The sequence below is a fragment of the Equus quagga genome, chromosome 4, assembly GCF_021613505.1.
Source record: "Equus quagga isolate Etosha38 chromosome 4, UCLA_HA_Equagga_1.0, whole genome shotgun sequence".
NCBI lineage: Eukaryota > Metazoa > Chordata > Mammalia > Perissodactyla > Equidae > Equus > Equus quagga.
The window spans coordinates 90,392,890-90,412,697 of NC_060270.1; positions in this window are offsets into that span (position 1 = coordinate 90,392,890).

Below are 19,808 nucleotides of genomic sequence, written 5' to 3' on the forward strand. Positions count from 1 at the left end.
CCTTCCCATCTCACTCTCCTTCCTGGAAGCAATCAATTATAACAGTTTAAATACTTCATTTAACAAATTTCTCAAGTCATTTCCCTAATGTATGGACAAATATGCAAATATATGCTTTTTAACATAAAGGAAACCACATTATGTGGGCTGCTCTGCATCTTACCACTTTCATTTAACAATACATAATTGGTATCTTTCCAAGTCAGTTCATGAACACGTAGCTCATTCTTTTTAATGATTGCATAATATTTTACAATATACACAAATCACTATTCATTTAAACATTATCCTACTTATGGAATTTCCATTTGGTGGCCCTAAAAACAGTGCTTCAATTAGCACCCTTTCACGTACATATTTCTGCATGAGTGTGAATTTCCTGTAGGTTAGATACCTACTAGAACTGCTGACTACGTGTGTATTTTCATATACAAATTTCTCTCAGAAAAGACCGTGCTCAGTTATAATGTCACCATAATACGTCAGACTTTGTGGTTCCTCACACATAATAAATCCTGGATATTATCAATATATTTAATATTTGTCGATCTTGAGGGTAAAAATTGGCATCACCTTTTTGTTTAAAGTTCTAACTCCCTGATAACTAATATTGTTTATTCATTCCTTTTATTTGTTCTATAAATAGCTAACATATTTATTTTCTTATTTGGGTTTTGATCGTTTCTTATTGATTAGTAGAAATTCTTGAAATATTTTGACTACTAATTCCCAGATTTTTCAGATATACTCTTCCATCGCCTGCAAAGTGTGACTGTTAATCTCTCCATTTGCAATATTAACACCTCTAATATTTTTTCTTGCTTCATTTCACTTCCTAGGAATTTAATTTTTAAAGGTAGCAATATCAGTGGACATTTTCCTTTTGTTGCTAACTTCAACGGGTATATCTTTAATAATTCATCATTGCTTATAATGATTGTTCTAGAGTTCGCAGGTCCTCGTTGTGACAGATTTTCTGTTCATACCAACACAATTCCAATTGTCTTTGATGGTCTCTCTCCATACTACAGGGCTGGAAGCCTGGAAACATTTTCTAAAATCCTTTGCCCACAGGTTTCCAGTTTAGATTGCACCATTGGGAAGCACTTGAGAGAGACTGGAAGGCAGGAAGGAAGCCGAAGACTTGATTTCTCCTCCCGCAGCAGTGGGCAGATGCTTGAGCTTTGGCAGATAGGAGATTTGCAGTAATCCCTGGCACTCCCTCCATAGTTAGCCAACTCACTGCAGCAACCAGCTGTTCCCAGCAGCAGTGGCTTCCTGCAGTTCCCAATCAGAATGTTGGTAGTGACTTCCTAATTTCCTGAAATCTACTGGCAAACGTGAAATCTGAGGGTGAGCCTTCCGTAGCCTTCACTTCTCTTTCCCTGCCAACTAATGTGTTTCTAAAATATTTATAAGGACAAGATATAGCAAAATGCATACCTCCATTTTGAAAGTAATCGATTTCTTGCATTAAATTCCTGTTTAAAATACCTAGAACAGTTTTTGTTTCCTAGACAGAGCCCTGACGGATATGCCTATTAGTAATCATGAAGATTTCTTTCCATTTCTTTTTTGTTAAGAATTTTGGTTAGAAAGGAGTATTAAATTTTACCAAATGACTTTTGGCTGATGTGAGAATGGCATTTAATTATTTAATTTAATGAATTACATTCATTGATTTTCTACTGTTGAATCATTCTTGGATTTCTGGGATAAAACGTACTTTAGCATGATGTATTACTCCTTTAAGATGTTGCTGGATTTGATTGGGTTATATTTTAGTTAGAGCTTTTTTATTTATTCATAAGTAAAATAAGTCTATGGTTTTCTTTTTTTATTATTCTTGACTGATTAACAAAGATATGCTAGATTTATGGAATGATTTGAGATGCTTTCTGCCTTTTTCAATATTCTGAAACAATATTATTTAAGGATTTTTTTCCTTTCTTTCCTTTTGTTTTTTTTTTTTTTTTTTTTGAGGAAGATTGGCCCTGAGCTAACATGCATGCCAATCTTCCTCTATTTTATGTGGGACACCACCAAAGCATGGCTTGATGAGGCCTGCTAGGTCTGTGCCTGGGGTCCCAACTTGCAAACCCCAGGCCACTGAAGCAGAGCATGTGAACTTAATCGCTACTCCATCAGGCCAGCCCCAAGAATTCTTTTTCTTTGATGGTTTTGTTTAAATCATGCGTACAACTATTTGTGCCTAATACTGTTTTAAGTATAGATCATTGACTATGTTTTCCATTTTTCTACGTTTATCTACTATTCAGTTATCTACCTCTTTTTGAGTCACTTTTGAACATTTCTACATTCTATAAAATAAATAATATACATAGATTGTAAAATACATTCTTACATAGCCATGCAAGGTACATTTTTTTATGTTTTGAAAATCTCCTCCATAGCAGTAGCTATGTTTTTTTCACTTGTGCCTAGTATATGGGTAGTTGCTTATTTTTAGTTGGACCTTTTGTTTATTTTATATGGTCTATTCAGAGAACCATCTTTTGCTTTTATTAATCATGTCTACTATTTTGTGCTTTTGTTTCCTTAATTCTCAATAATTTATTATTAATAAATTTTATTTCATTAATTCTAGCCTAATTTCTTCATTTTCCTTGGTTGTTTCATTCAGTTTCATTTCTTGCTCTAGAACATTGCTTTGAAATCTCAGTTCATTTATTTTCAATTTTTCTTATTATATAGTAAATGCAATTAAAGGTACAAGTTAGCAGAAACCAATTCCATCTTTTTGTATGAACAGGGAATTTATTGAAGGGATATCAGTGACTCTCAGGAAGCAAGTGAGCAAGGACTCCCAATTGCTGAACCGTGGATGTGTTTCCTGCGGGAGTGGAGCAGCTCAACGTACTTGAGAGACAGGATTGTGCAGCAGATAAGAATGGGACCAAAGCCAAAGTGCAAACGTCAGCTTTGCCATTGACTAAGCTCTGTGACCCTGGGAAAGTCACTGTATCTATCTGAGCCTTAGATTCTTCATTCATAAAATGGGGATGACATAGTAATCCTCTTGTAAAGTTCTTGGAAGGAATTGATAAGTTTATATATGTAAATCATATAGAACAGTGCCTGGAACACAGTAAAGACTTGCTAAGTGCTAAGTATTATTACGTCCTCCTGAAAAACTTTATTTCCTTCTGTTTTCCTCCATATCTGCTGAGAAGGCTCCAGGCAAATTCAAGCTCTGCTCTGCTTCCTTCTCAGGCTCAATACTACACTGGTAGCCCTCCACAGGTTTTTTTCACTTTCTGAAAAAAAGAAGTTTCCAGTATGTAGCCTGAAGATGTGGGCCGGAGAGGAGAGGGGGCTAGAAATGGAGGCCATCTGTTCCAAATGCCATCTTTAATGTCCCTGAACAGTGTCCCATGTTGATACTTAAAATATTTAACACAGGCACCTGGACACCTAATAATCAGAACAGGAACAGGGTCCTGAAGCCACCTGTGTGCCAAGTCTTAACCCCCTGGTTGCTGAGTCATGAAGAGGTTCAGGGGGTTCTGAGCAAGGGTCCTGGGTCTTTGGGGCTCATGGCAGGAGCTATTTATCAACTTGTATAATGCATTTTCATAATTTAAAATCTTATGCAATTGTACCTGTGTAGAGCTAAATATGAGCCCTGCTTACAACCAAGTCAGTTTCCTAGTTTATTATCTCTGACCTTTTAGCATCACTGGGAACACTCTCACCTCTGCAGGAGTTGTCTCCTACGCTTGTTTTCAGATGCATTTTCACAACTCTCCTTTCTCTATCCATCTGATCTCTTCTGTTCTCTATTTTCTAGGCAGTTCCTCAAAGTCTCTGACCAAACCATGATATCTTTTCTTGTTTTCGATTATAATTTAAAATAAATAGATAGATAGATAGATGCTTTATTTTATAGACCTATAGATATATTTTTCAGTCATTTCAATGAAATTGGAGTGGAAAGAAGACACATACATTTAGTTCATCAACTTGATCAATTGTACTTTTTTTTCCTTTTGCTGAGGAAGATTCACCATGAGCTAACATCCACTGCCAATCTTCCTCTTTTCGTACGTGAGCCAAGCACCACCACAGCATGGCCACTGACAGATGAGTGCTGTAGGTCCACGCCCAGGAACTGAACCTGGGCTGCAAAACTGGAGCACACCAAACTTAATGACTAGGCCACTGGGGCTGGCACTACATTTTTTTTTAATTTAAGCTACTTATTATGCATTTATCTGAGAAAAATTTACTTGCACTCCATGTCTGAAAGACTAGATGTTCAATATATTTCAATTAATTGAGTAGAGGTTCAATCCATTTTAAAAGGCAGTTTTTCTACCTCTCCTTGCAATAGTTTAACTGCAAATATTAAACCAGTCAAACTATGTGATGATCACTTAAATTTTGTTAAACATCTTTAAAAGTTTGACTCCGGCAAAATATTGAGTAATATGGAAAGCTTCTTTAAGCAATCAGAACAGACCACACTATAAATAACATTGCAATTCTTGAATTAACAGCCATGTCTCAAAACCTGTAGGATTTTGGTGGGATTTACACAAACACACACACACACACAATGGCTGCCTATCAAAATGACCTATGTCAGCATCCTCTGCTTCTCATGCCGTGGTTTATATCTACATTAAAGCAGTTTGAAAATAAAAAAGAGGGAATCTGGGGGCCAGCCCCATGACCAAGTGGTTAAAGTTCCACGTGCTCTTCTTCAGCCGCCTAGGTTTGTGGGTTTGGATCCCGGGCACAGACATATTCCACTCATCAGCCATGCTGAGGAGGCATCCCGCATACGAAGTGGAGGAAGTTGGTACAGATGGTAGCTCAGGGCTATTCTTCCTCAAACAAATAGAAAAAAAAGAAAGAGGAAGATTGCCAATGGATGTTAGCTCAGGGTGAATCTTCCTAACCAAAGAAAAGCAGAAAGGAGGGAATCTAGGGTGGAATTAGACTAGATAGAAAGAAGTGAAGAAATCTCAACAAAGAAGAAACTCTGCACACTTGTTGTCATCCACGTAGATAGACAGGAAAATCAATGGAATGATGGTAGAAAAAATAATACAGATTCTGATCCCAATATGAACTCAGGTCTATGTAGCAGTTTCTAAAGTAACATAGAAGAGTTATAGTCTGAGAACAATCAGTGAGGTCTCCGTGGATATAGGGGGAATGGTAAATGACACATAATGTAAGGAGGCTGATCAGGAGCCACTCAATGGAGAATTTGATACAATGCATGCACAGAGCTCATTAGTGTTCCAGATATGAAGATAACAAAAGGAGAAGACTAGACAAGACAAGAGAAGACAAGAGAAGAAGTGGAGAGGAGAGTTGATGCTCCACGTGATTGGATTTACAGTGGTAGTTCTAATGATCTTAGCAATCAAACTGAAATTAAATTCTGATCAAAATAGTTAGTCAATCTGATATTTTTCAAAAACGTTTTCCAAACCAAAGTTCATAACTGATAATCAGTTCCTGGATGAGAGGAAGTATGGGCTTCATTTTTAGCATCTTCTCCAATGTCATGAATACATAAGGCACAGAAGAAGAGCAGGTTGTGGCCAAACATTTCATTATCTCAGTCTTGTACAATTTCTTAGATTTTTCCTCAAAGAGCTTCTCTTATTATCAACATCTCACCAGCCTCAAATGGTCCTGCCACAAGAATGGAACTTCAATATGTGAGTCCTGCATCCTCATACTCAGCTAAGAGGAGTATACAAAACACTCTGGGCCCTTATGTTTTAGTTGAGAAGAAGCAAAAGAAGCAAGAAATTAGAACACGCCAACTTTCAAATTAAGACTAGAAAACACATGGTGTCACTTCCTCCCACACTACTTCAAACATCGCTAAGCAATCCTGGTACTTTTTCCCACTAGGTAAAGACTCAGCCTCAGATTTCTTCTCTAAGCAGAATTCCAGGCTGTGTGTTACAGGCATTCTGGGTAAAATGCTGCATGATATCATGACATAAATGCAAATTATGTTTATAATTAAACAAATCACACCCATATTAATCCTGTCGTTTGCAGTTTACAGAGGGCTTTCACATACTTTACAGCACCGTTCACGGTGACTCCAGAGGTGGGCTTTAGCTTTATTTAAAAAATGAGGGAGTTCAGAGATGAATTCAGACAGCTAATAAGTGGCAGAGCCAAGATGTGAACTTGAGACTTTGGGTTACAAATCCGGTGCTCCTGCTATTTTTCCTATAATCACGTCTACAGACACACACACACACACACACCCCACTACACACATGTATATATATACACATATATGAAATAAGAAAAGGTAAAATGGAAACAATTATTAGGCAATGCTACTAAAATAACAGCAGTGATAAAATACAATAATAGTTCCCACTCCTGCTGAGTTTCTTGGTATCATTGCTGGTACTCAGTCATCAAATAAACTTGCCACTTATAGGCTTTCTGGGTTTCCAGACGTCAGGCTCCTTTAAGGAGTGAACCTAACTCCATAATTCTCTACGTAGCTTGGATCTTCTCATTCTTAACCTCTGAGACAAGATCACAGTAAATACACTTTCAACCCATACTGACATTATCAATGTAATCCTCAGAATTACAATTTACTAGCCTTCTACTTTGTGCCCTGCATACATTATCTTATGGCTCTCATTCTGACATAGGTGGTGTCAGTCACCTCATTTCTAAGTGAGGAACCCAAAGCTTGTGTTTAGGTAACTTGTCCAAATTACTTTAGCTCAGATAGGACAGAGCTGGGATTCAAATTCCAATCTTGACTTCAAAGCCATGCTTTTCTCATAATGCAAGGGTGCCTCCAAACAAGAAATAAATCAGTCAACTTAAAGTAATTAATTTAGACACAACACTTTCAAATTTTCCGAGTGCTCAAAACATATACGTCCGGGGATGTTCTCCCAAGCATCACAAATAGTGTCTCATACCTCTTAAGATCCTACAATGAGAAATATTTTTTCTTCTGTTTCTATACTGAGATTCCTTTCTTACTCATGGTCTCATCCTCCTCCTCCCGCCTCCCCATACATATGGAGACATCTTTATTTATTTGCTCATCTTCCCCAAAATTTAGAAGAAAACGAAGGGGGAGTTATTTGTATAAAAGACTAGGACAAATAAGCAAATAAAGAAATAAGTCATCCTTAGGCAGTGCTATCGGCTGAACGTTTGTGTGCCTCCAAAATTCATGTTGCAAACCTAATGCCCGAGGTGATGGTACTAGGCACTGGGGCCTTGGGGAGGTGATTCAGTCATGAGGCCACAGTGCTCATGAATAGGATTAATGCCTTTTTTAAAGAGACCCCAGAGGACTAGCTCACCCCTTCCACTATGAGAGGATACAACAGGAAGTCTGCGACCTGGAAGACGGCCCTCACTCGACTGTGTCGGCACCCTGATCTCAGACTTCTAGCCTCCAAACTGAGAAATAAAATTTCTGTTGTTTATAAGCTGCCCAGTGTGTGATGTTTAGTTATAGCAGTCAAAATAGGCTTATTCAGGAGATTAGAATGATGTCAACTGGCCCCAGGGATTAATTAACTGCTGAGACTAATTTTTTTTTCAATATTCTGCCCTAAATATCCCTTTTCTTTCTTCTCAAATCACTCTTCTTTGGCAATATCATGAAACTCTTTCACTCTCAGTTTAATTTGCAAATCTATAACTTGATCTCTGACTCCTCCCCGTGAGCTACTGTCCCATATTTTCATCTGTAATTTTATCTATCGATCTGAATTTCTCACTGATACCTCAAACATAATAAATAAAGTGAACCTGCTACATCTCCTTGCTTCCACACACAAAAAAGATTTTTTAAAAAAAGCAAACAAAACAACTCCTATTTTTGGCTGTCGTGCTATGACTTTCTCCAATATCAATGTCAACGTCATAATCATTTAGGCTTAAAATCTTATCTTCAGCTTTGACATTTCTCACTGCTTGCCTGAAAGTGGTCAGTTCTACCCCCTCAATGTTTCGAAATGCACCTCTCTTCTCCATCCTCCTGAAAACCACCACATCATCAGTGGTTCATTATCTCTGACGTAAACTGTGGTTATAACAGGACTCCGTGCCTGTAAGAAATCTGATTGCAACCTATTTTTGAAACTGATTGCAGAACACTTTTTCCAATACACAGTCATGTTTATACCTCTGCTGCCAATAAACCTGCTTTAGTTGCCAGTCTGAGCTTCTTTGACTAGGCATTCAAAGCTTTTTAAGATTTAGCCCCAACCAAATCATCAGGTAAATTCCCAACTATTCCCCTTTGTGTATCATTTACTATCTGTGCCATCTTAAGTAAGTTATTTCAATCCCATGAGTCTCAATTTCATGCTGATTATATATATCTAATTTTATATATATAGTTTTCCATATAATGTATAAAATTCTGCTGATAATAAAATAATATGCAAAATTTTATGATTATTAGAAAAGTTAGGGGGGATAAATTTTCTTTCTGTGAACTGTAAAACAAGTTACAGATATAAGGAATTCTGTTGACTAGGTTTGGAAGAGCTTTTCACATAATGCCGCACATTCAAATCCTCCTGATAACAGCTCTAATGCTATCTATTCCGTGAAGCCTTCCCTGAACCATCTGCTTGCTAATAATTTCTCTACCTTTGATCGTTCCGTACTTAATCGTCCTTCACAGTACCTATCACAGCCTACTCTACATTAGCACAGTTGTTACTGTGCATGTTCAATTCCCCCTGCTAGACCGGAGGAGAGCTGAGAACATGGCTCCCACATCTGTGTCTTTGAAAGTGCACACAAGAGGGCCTTTCCCATAGTAGGTGCCTACTAAATGATTAGACAGATCGGAAGAAATGTATGTAGTTTATTCAGATGTGCACTTGACTATAGAATTTGCCCATCTGGTTCACCAGTAATACCCAGTACCTAATAGTTCAAGGTATACAATAGGTTGAATGACTTATCTTAAGCTAAAACAGACAAGAAAATTTGAAGGGAGAAAAGGAGCCAAGAATATTTATTGAGTATTTGCAATGTACTATTTTGGTAGTTTTAAAACATGTCTACAAATTTTTGACACTCCTCCATCAAAAAGTAGAGTCTATTTCTCCTTTGCTTGAAAATGAGCTGGTCTTAGTGACTCTCTTCTAACAAATAGAATGAGGCAAAAGTAATAATGTGTGTCTTTTAAGGTTATGTCAAACAAGACAACTTGGCTTTTGCCTGATTCTCTCTGTTTTGCAATTGTCCCCATTGAAACAAAGCCACTATGTTGCAAGGAAGCTCAAGCCACATGGAGAGGCTACATATGGGTGCTCCAACCACAGCCACAGCTGAGGTCCCCATTGACAGCCAACATCTACTCCCAGATACGTGAAAGAAGGAGCATTCAGATAACTCTAGTTCATGCCTTTGTGCCCAGTGAAGTAGAGAAAAGCTGTCTTCGCTGAGTCCTTACCAAATTGAAAATTCACAAGCAAAATAAATGTTGCCGTTCCTTTAAGCCACTAAGTTTTAGAATGGTTTCTTACACAATAGACAGCAAAAACAGGTGTAGGGGTGTGTGTGTGTGTATGTGTACGTGTGTACATACCTATATGTCAACCTTTTATAGAGAGGGAGAGAAACTGAGACTAAGGGAGAGTGAGAAAATAGTGCCCAAGGCCTTATAGTCTAGAAATGACGGAGCCCAAAATTCAAGTGTTGGTCAATTTAAGGGCAAAATCTACATATTTTCTTTTCCATCACTGCTTTCTCCACAGTTCCTTAGCAAAAACACCTTGTTACAACCTTTGTATCTTTAAAAAAATTTCCAAAGAAGAAAAAAACAACCATTTAATGAAAATGTTTATTTATTGATAAAAGTCACAGTTTTGTTTTTGGGTTTTTTTAAGGGTCTTATCTCTTCTACGTTCACAAAACTTCTCTGTCCTCAGGCAATTACCAGCAGGAGATTCTCAAAACATCAAAAGCCCCCAAAGTACAGCACGTTCCCTAGGAGTCTAAGCCCTTAATTAGATGAAACACACTTATGTGTCACTCCTCCCAATATTTAAAATTAGAAATTACATATACACACACATATGAATAACTTATTCTATGGTCCCATAACTGATATCTGCACGAACGCCAGTGGACACTGACGATTGGAAATATTTTATTAGAAACCAGCTGCTAAAATCTATTGAGTTGAAATTTGGAGACTAGATGGCAACTGGTGTCCTGGAAGATTAGCGAATAAATTCTTCACATTTATGAACCATGAGCCCTCTCTTTCAAGTAGTCAGATCTTGATCCTCACCTCTTGAGCTGACTACCAGAAAGATAAACCTCATAAGGTCAGAAGTGTGCCATCCATGAGTTTATCACATTTTTTCACAAACCGGAAGTCCTCGTTTTGGAGGGAAAAGTCTATCTCAGGCCAATTTGCATTATGAATGAAAATGTCCCAGTTAAATAAAGGTCTCCTCTTATGCAAAGTAGGACCTGAGACATAAATAAAATGGATGGGGAATTTGTAACATTTACTTAGGATCTGACTGTTCTGATAGGTTTTAAAAACTGCCTCATTGTGAAGCAGAGTGACACCCCAAAATCTTATCTTTTCGGCCATAGGCCACATTAACGCAGATGGTGGCTGTTCTGGCGTAGAACCTCCAATATATATTTCTCTGGCCCTCAAATATCACACCAGGCCCCCATGTGACAGGTGGAGATCAGTAATAAGATAGAACAAGGGAGCATACAATAAACTAGTGCTTTATGAAGATGAAGCTAATAACAGCTAATATGTACCAGACATGTAATACTTGAAAAGGGCAGAGTATGTATTACCGCAGTAGCTGGAACATACCACTCATCTAATCCAACCCATGAAAGAGACATTACTACTATGATATAGATATTATTACTGTGGCTGAGAAATTTAAATATTCGCTCTCTTTTTCCTCTCTTTCTATAAATAATAAAAATCCAAAATTTAGCAGAGCACATGGTCACCCAGAAAGGACACTAGATTTCTCAGCTTTCCTGGCTTGGTCGTGTGACAAAGTCCTAGCCAATGAGATGGATGGATGAATGAACAGATAGGTAGGTAGTTAGAAAGAAAGCAAAAAAAGGAAAGAAAGAAAGAAGGAATGAAGGAAAGAAAGAGAACAAAAAAGGACGGGAGGGAGGAAGGGCAAGAAACTGTAAAAAAATGTTAACGTTAGAGGAGTTTGGGTGAAGGGTATACAGGAATTCTTTATTCTATTCTTGTGTCTTTTTCAAAGTCTGAAGTTACGTCAAATGAAAAGTTTTTAAAAATAAATAAAACATGCCAATTACAGGTCAATCACTTCTAAAAGTTAGGTACAAACTGATTTTGTCGGGCTTAATAAAAATGGTGACACTTACATAATCAAACAATGTATACTGTCTTTAAGGAAGCAGAGTAGACAAAATCTCTGTCAGGTGGTGATTAAGAACTTGGGATCTAGAGCAGGAGTGCCCAGGTTTGAACTCCAGCTCCATCCTTAACTATCTGTACAAATTAGGAAAGTTACTCAATCTCTCTGTGGCTCAATTACCTAACTATAAAGTGGGCATCAAAAGGATGTACCACATGGAATTATTGTCAGTATAAAATGAGTTAATACCATGCCCAGCATACGATGAGTAGTGAATAAGTATTAGCTATTTTATTATATTATCTAGTGTATGAAAGTTTAGGAAGAAAAGACTGTGTCTCCCTGTGGAGGCAAAGATACTTTCTTTTCACAAATTCATTAAACTGAAATGAAAGGCAGGCACACCCATCAGAAATTATAGTGAAATGAAAAGTCTGTGATGCATGAATAACAGAATTACAAGTATAGCATTTGATGTTTGGAACAGAATATCTCAACTAAAAGTACTTGAGACATTTTGAGATGTAGTCCCTGAAATTATCTTGCAAAGTAAATATGCATTATCAACCAAGATAGTTCTGGTCTCTTCTCATAGAAAAATGGATTCTTTTGAGAGATTATGGTTTATTTTTTAGCTTTACCATATTTTTCTGTCAAAACTTGTTTCAAGCTGGTACACATGCTTTCATGTAAAGATTTTTCAAATATAGGAGATGCAGTGAAGCTAAGATTAGATGACGATCACCCCTTGTAACAATGACTGTTAAATGATTATTTTATAAAGTATATAATTTTTGGTTCAATCACCATCAGATGAAATTCCTCAGATAGTTTCTTTATAGTTAGTCATTAGCCCATCCTATGCAATATCCCCCTCTTTTTCCTTACTCACTCAATGTCATAGATCATGATTAGACTAAGCTAACCATGCGCATCTGTCGACGATTTCCCAGATTCCCTTTCAGTTAGTGTTGAACATGTGACCTATCACTGGCAAATGAGATGTACAGAGATGTTCCTAGGAAATTTTTCCTTTCCTGATAAAAAGAGTCAAAAAGATCTAACACGCTCCCCTTCCATCTTCTTTCTTTCTTGTACACATATCTGGTGTTTGGAGCTGCAGTATCCTTCTTGTGACGGAGAAGTGACAACTAGAAGGAAACAGTTAAGAGATTCTGGCCCTTTCACCATCAAGGCACTAAATCAAAGCCAGCAACCATCTACTTCCAGACTTTTTGTTATGTAACAAGTATAAGCCCCAATTTTTTAAGGCACTGTAAACTGCAATGTTGTTACAGCTCAATGAATTCCTAATTCATACAATATCCAATTTAAGATCTTAGGTAACATAGATCTCATCCTTTTAATTGTACAATTTGTTCATCATGAGCAGTAAATCAGGGAAGTCTCTCAATATCAAAATTTTTAAGGGGAGATGATACTAAAATGTATAATAAATGAGACTCAGAGCTTTCAATAACTTCTCTAGGCTTGGAGATATGGATTTAACAGATACTGAGCAAGAAATTCTAGTGTTCTAGTATGTAGAATCATAATTAAAGGTGGAGATTTATCTTTTAAATGTCAAAAGAAGTTTGTAATTAGTACCAATTGCAAATGCTAAGCCACAGAATTCTTGAGTCCCCTGATGACACCGCAACACCCGAATCAGTTTGTGCCTGGTTGTGTTCTTGTAATCAATTAATTATGAGTAATAAGAAATCAGAGTCTTAGTGCCTTTTTGGTTAAAGGTGCCAAAGCCAAATCACCCCAAAAACTTAAGGGTACCAGCAGCAGTAAGATACAATGAATTATATTCACTACAAGGAGGAACATAGACTCTGAGAGTCCTGCAAATGTGCCTAAATTCAAAGGCCAGCACTGTTTAACTTCCAAATCCAAGATTTTTTTTTCAAAAAGTGATGAAATCAATCAACATCACTTTCCTTGTTTGGAAGCAAAACATAGTAGAAATTGTATCGCGTCAGCAAACTTCGGCTCTTCCTTTGTTCTTTAGTAAATGTATTTTATAGATTGCACAAATTGTATCATGGGAAGATGAGGGTCAGCTTCTTTGATTCAATTTTCTTACAAGATAGTACTGCAAATTCTAATTTTGATTTTATTTTTTCTGAATAAATTATTAATACATCAAATGAACATCAAATTTCTCAAGTATTTTCCCACATTTGCCTTCTGTTTATTTCATAGTTAGGATATCATGGATACACGGCATAGACTTGGAATCAGAAACAGCAGAAACCAGATGGCATAACCCATTGGCCTCAAAGCACATCTATATTTAAATAACAGATCAACAAGATGGGATAGTAGGAAGAGAAGGCAGAGGCTGGAGTTCAAACTGATAACTGACTAGACGTAAGTACCCAGCTTCACAAATCACAACATCCAACAACCTGACCCTCTCGTCTCTGACCTTGACTGGGCTAAATATTCAGAGTCCAAGCTGATGGGCTGGCACATAGCAGTAGACTCTGACAAAGGTAATGCATACTCAAGTGGGAAGGATCCTCTTGTTGCCCAAGGAAGATAGTCAGTTCATTTGTGTTGAAATAGGAAAATTAGCTGCAGCTATGAGAACCAGGCCCCCTTACCAGAGAAAAAAGGACTAGGCAGACAGTTAGGGCTCCAGGCAAGTGGTTCTGTGTAATTCCTGCAGAAACCTATCCGTTATAGGACCAGAGGAGAAAGGATTTGGCTTACTAAGCACAATGATGCTCAGTATATTGACAGCAGTGTTAGGGTAGCAAAATTAAATGTGGCTCTGGGGCTGGCTCCGTGGGTGAGTGGTTAAGTTCGGCATGCTCCACTTCAGCAGCCCAGGTTCACGAGTTTGGATCCTGGGTGCAGACCTACAGCACTTGTTAACCATGCTATGGTGGTGACCCACATACAAAATAGAGGAAGATTGGGACAGGCGTTATCTCAGGGTGAATCTGTTTATAGTATTATAGACCCATTGTTTATAGTAAAAGATAGTGATGGTTACATCTCTATTGTGGGCAATTCTCTTAAAGAATGTCCTTTCCATATAACGTTGTTTGCCTTCCATTCAATTTTGTATATTAATTTTTCTAACCCTGCATTTTGGGTTTCATTTGACCTGAATACACTTTCATATCTTTTCTATCACCTTTATAAGTCATTTTTAAAGTAGGTCTCTTATATTCTATGTAGCGTTGGGTTTAGGTTTTTCTTTTGCTTTATTTTTTAAACAAATGTGGTAGTCTGTCCTTTTATTTTGGTTTTCCTTGACCTGGGCAAGTTTATTTTGTTTTACTCAAATTGTCATTATCATTCCAACAGATAATTTTGGATTTATTTCTGTCATCCTATTTTACATTTGTGACACTATTGTTCTGTATCTTCTCATAGCATGTGTGTGTTTTCATTATTGTTTCATTTTGGTTTGTTGTTTGTTCATTTGGGTCCATAAAAACCCTTTTCTTTGACACTTAGTAATTTGCAACCTGAATTATCTATTGCCTTCCGACCTCCTTCCCTGCCCCTAGTCCCATTCTGGTTGGCTTCTTCTGGAATTTTCATGCCAGGACATCATCATCAAAATGTTACTGTTTTATAATGTAGCTTTTACTTTAAGAATATAGCCATTATCTTCACCTTGGTAACAATAATTGCCAAATTTAACTGGATATCATTGTAAGGCTTTTAAAGGAGTTTAATATACAACACATTCTTTTGTTCATGCCTTTAGTTTCTCAGTAATGAAGCTTTTTTCCTACTTTTTAAACTACAATATCTTATATATTAAAAGTATGATTATAATGCACACTTTAATGATGATAAAAAAAGATGATGTAAATACCCATGTACTACCCAGATTATGTCAAAACCTGATTTTATTTCTTACCATTTTTTATAATTTTATCATATACATATATGTATATGCATGTGTGAACATGTGTCTACATATATATATATACACGTGTATATATGCTTTTTTGAATACATTGTTTAATTTTGGCCGGTTTGGACTCATAACCATTCTATATGTATGATTCTAATTGTTTTTGAGATTCATCCACATTGATGTCTATGGCTGTAGTTCTTTAATTTCCACCAAAGTAAAGAATTCTACTGGAGAAAGATAGCACAAATCATGTATCCACTTAACTAGCTGTAGATATGCAAATCTCCTGGTACTAAGTACAAGAGTATCTCTGGGGTATAAACTGTATATATTTAGATACTAGCGATTTTTCTTGTCAATAGGATATAGTCATTGTCATTTTTATAACATAAATCTATTTTTTTTCCAAAGGAGTCGCTCTCAATTTTTAAAACCTAGTAACAATATGTGAATGTTCCCAGGGGTCCACATATTTGTCACACTTGATATTGTCATACACTTTAATTGTTACCATTCCAGGGAGAGTGAAATGGTATCTCATTGTGGTTTTAGTTTGTATTTCTTTTATAATGTGTAAGTTTGAGAATATTTTCATATATCTATTGGCCATCATCTTTTCTCTGTGAAATAGCCGTTCAAGTCCCTTTGCCTGTTTTTTATTCTTTCTTTCATTTTTTATTTTAAAATTTTTTTCTGAGGAAGATGGTCACTGAGCTAACATCTATCCCAATCTTCCTCTGCTTTACGTGGGATGCTGCCACAGTGTGGCCTGACAAGTGGTGCTAGGTCCACACCTGGGATCCGAACCTGTGAACCCTCGGCCACCGAAGTGGAGTGCACGAACTTAACCACTACGCCACTGGGCAAGCCCTTGCCTGTTGTTTTAAAATACTTTTTTCTTATTGATTGATAGCTGACTTGTGTATATTCATTCAGGATGCTAACTTTATGTTACCTAAAGACATTTAAATATCTTTTCTATGTCTTGCTTTTTCACTATTTTATGGTGTCTTTAATGAACATAAACTCTTCATTTTAACACAAGTTTATTGATTTTACCATATCCAGTTATACTTTTTGAGTCTTATTTAAGAAATTCTTCACTATCCCAAGTCAAGAAGATGTTCTGTTTTATTGTCAATGAAAGTTATAAAGTTTTGTCATTCACATTAAAGTTCAACCCATCTGGAATTTGCATCTGTGTGTGATGTGAGGTAGAGATCCATGTAAATACTTTTTTTCCAAAATGAACAATCAATTTTCCTGGCATCATTTACTAAATTCTCCATGCTTTCCCTACTTGTCTTCAATACCAACTCAGTCACAAATTAGGCTGCCGTATATTTGCGAGTCTCTGAGTTCACCATTTTTGCCCTTCAATTTATCTCTGCACGGATACTAAACTGTCTTCATTGCTACAATCCTATTCTTGATATTCAAAAGACAAACTCCTCCCATATCTTTCTTCTTCAGGAATGACTTTGTTATGTAAGGTAATTTTTACTTCCAAATAAATTTTATTTTGGAAAGTTTCTTGTAAAAAATGTATTTTGTGATTTTTTTTTTTTTGAGGAAGATTAGCCCTGAGCTAACATCTGTACTTATCTTCCTCTATTTTATATGTGGGACACCTAGCACAGCAGGGCTTGATAAGAGGTGCATAGGTCTGTGCCTAGGATTGAAGCTAGTGGACCCCAGGCCACTGAAGCAGAGTGCATGAACTTAACTGCTATGCCACTAGGCCAGCCTCTACGTTGTGATTTTTAGTGGTGTCACATTGAATTTCCAGGTTAATTTGGGGAGAATTAACATTATAAAGATACTGTCTTCCTGTTTACGGCATGTTTCATTTCTCCATTTACACATCTGCTTTAATAACTTTCAAAAATGTTTGATTATTCTTATTACTTTCCACATAAAAGTCATTCAAAACTTTGTTTTTTGTTACTATTGTAAATAATATACTTTTTTTTTTTTTGGTGAGGAAGATAGGCCCTGAGCTAACATCTGTTGTCAATCTTCCTCTTTTTTTTTCTCCCCAAAGCCCCAGTACATAGTTGTATATCCTAGTTGTAAGTCATTCTACTTTTTCTATGTGGGATGCTGCCAGAGCATGGCTTGATGAGTGGTGCTAGGCCCATGCCCAGGATCTGAACCAGTGAACCCCGGGCTGCCGAAGTGGGGCACACAAATCTAACCACTTGGCAATGGGGCAGGCCCCAATAATATACTTTTAAACTAATGTGTTGGTTATCTATCATTATGAAACAAACCACCTAAAAACTTAATCACTTAGAAACAACACTGTATTATTTCTCATGATTCCACCACATGGGCTGGGCCAGGCTGGGTAATTTCTTTGTTCTACCTAGTGTCTGCTAGAATTGGAATGTCCAAGGCAGCTCCTTCACTCATATGACTGTTGTCTCTGCTGAGATGTATGGAACAACTGGGAGCTGGATAAGCGTGTCTCTCTCTGCATGTGGTCTCTCCAGAGGCATGCTTGAGTTTGCTCACATCATGATGGCCTCAGAGTAGTTGGACTTCTTACGTGATGGCTGCTTCCCAAGAGAAGGGAAGTGGAAGTCCCCGGAACTCTTAATGGATACTGGAATTGGCACAGCATAACTACTGTTCCATTATTTTCGACAAATCCAACTACAAATTCAGCCCAATTTCAAGGGAAGGAGAAATTGACTGTTCTTCTTGATAGGAGGAATAGCATGTACGTATAAGGAAAGAAAGGATTGTATACTGCCTCAAGTCGCAATTCATGTCACTCCCTCATGCTAATCATACTCACCCAGGATCCCAACATTTCATCCCACTCTGGCATCAGACTCAGGTTTTTAATGCAAGATCTTGTCATCTAAATATGGTTTATGTCCAGGAACAAATGAGGTTCCTTAGTTGTAGTCCTTCAGGCACAGAAAACTGTGAACTAAAAATTACGTATTATCTGCCCCCTTCAATGCCCAATAAATAATGGTGAGGCAAGAATAGAATAACCTCATTAGACACCCCTGTTTTAAAAAGTGCAAAAAGGAATGAATACAGCAATTTAACTGTCCCATAGCAATTCTGAAATATAGCCAGTCATACATCCCCGGTTCCCTCTGCTCCAATAGCAAGGAATGTTTCTGGATTTGACCCCAATTCTGCTCTCTTGGAATATTTCTCTGTGGCTCATGGTTCTGCCCTCTGAGTCACCCTTCCTTTTCCATAAGAAAAGCTCCAAGTTTGCAGCTGAATAGCTTTCTTTCCATGGTTGCTTATGTAAGGCTTGGGATCCTAAGACTTCTTTTTATTTTTGTGGTGTCTTAGTCTCTTTTTGTTCAAACTGGCAGTGCTCACTGCCATAAATTTTCTTAAAAGTTTGGTGGGTTTTCTAGGAACTTTATTTCAGTTGCTTCCATTAGACAAAAGCTGCAGCCATAGATATTGTCTAGACAGAATGCTCTCTGCAAGTCAGAATGCTGTGAGACACCACACGAAAAATTCTTAGAAACTTTCTTGTTTAGCTTAGAAGGACTTTGAGGCACTGGTTCCAATCTTCTGGATGTTTTCAGAAAAGATCTCATAGCCATACACTTGATTTAATCTTTATTCTAAGGTACAGGTTTTACTGACATCTCCCTGCATTTGATCTTTTTCTTGAGGCTCGTTTTTGTTCTGAGGACATTTTGACAGCCGGAGGAGATGGTAATAAGAAATGGTATAGTTTCAACATTCCCTGGATTGGAGTTTTTCCCCTAAATTCTCATGTAAACTGAGCAGTTCCTTTTCCATTTTCTCTCTCTTTTTATGTACTTTATCATAGACAGCTTACAAAATTTTACCTAGAAATCTCCTCAGCCAAATCCACAAGTTTACTGGGTATATTTTCTTTCTTCCATGTACTTGCAGACAATGGTGCTGCCAAACAGGCCATGACTACGTAACACAGGTTGCCTTTTTCACCTGCTTCCAACAAGTTCCTCACTGCCAGTCACAAAGCCACTTTCATGTTTTAGGTTTTTGATTTGGCAGCACCCCACACCTAGATGCCACGTTAGTTACAGTTATCTATTGCTCCATAACAAACTACCCCAAAACTTAGTGGCTTAAAACACAAATGTTTCTTTCTTTTTTTGTTTTACAAATGTATTATTTGCTATGATTCTCCAGTCTGGATTGGGCTCAGCTAGGCAGTTCCTCTGCCTTATGTAATGTCTTCCTGAGCTGGATTGTCCAAGATAACTTCTTCCCTCACATGTTTGTCCCTCGGATAGGGTGGATGGAATATCTGGGGTCTAGCTTGGCATCTCTTTCTCTCTCCACGTGGCTATATTGTGCTTTCTCACAGCATGGTCTTGTTAGGGTAGTTCAACTTCTTACACAATGGCTAGCTTCTAAGAGAAAAAGAACAAGTGCCAGCCCTCTTAGATGCTAAGTCTGGAAGCGGCATGGCATCACTTCTACCACAAGAACAGCCCAGATTCAATGGAAGGGGAAATAGATACCATCTCTTACTGTGAGAACCAGTA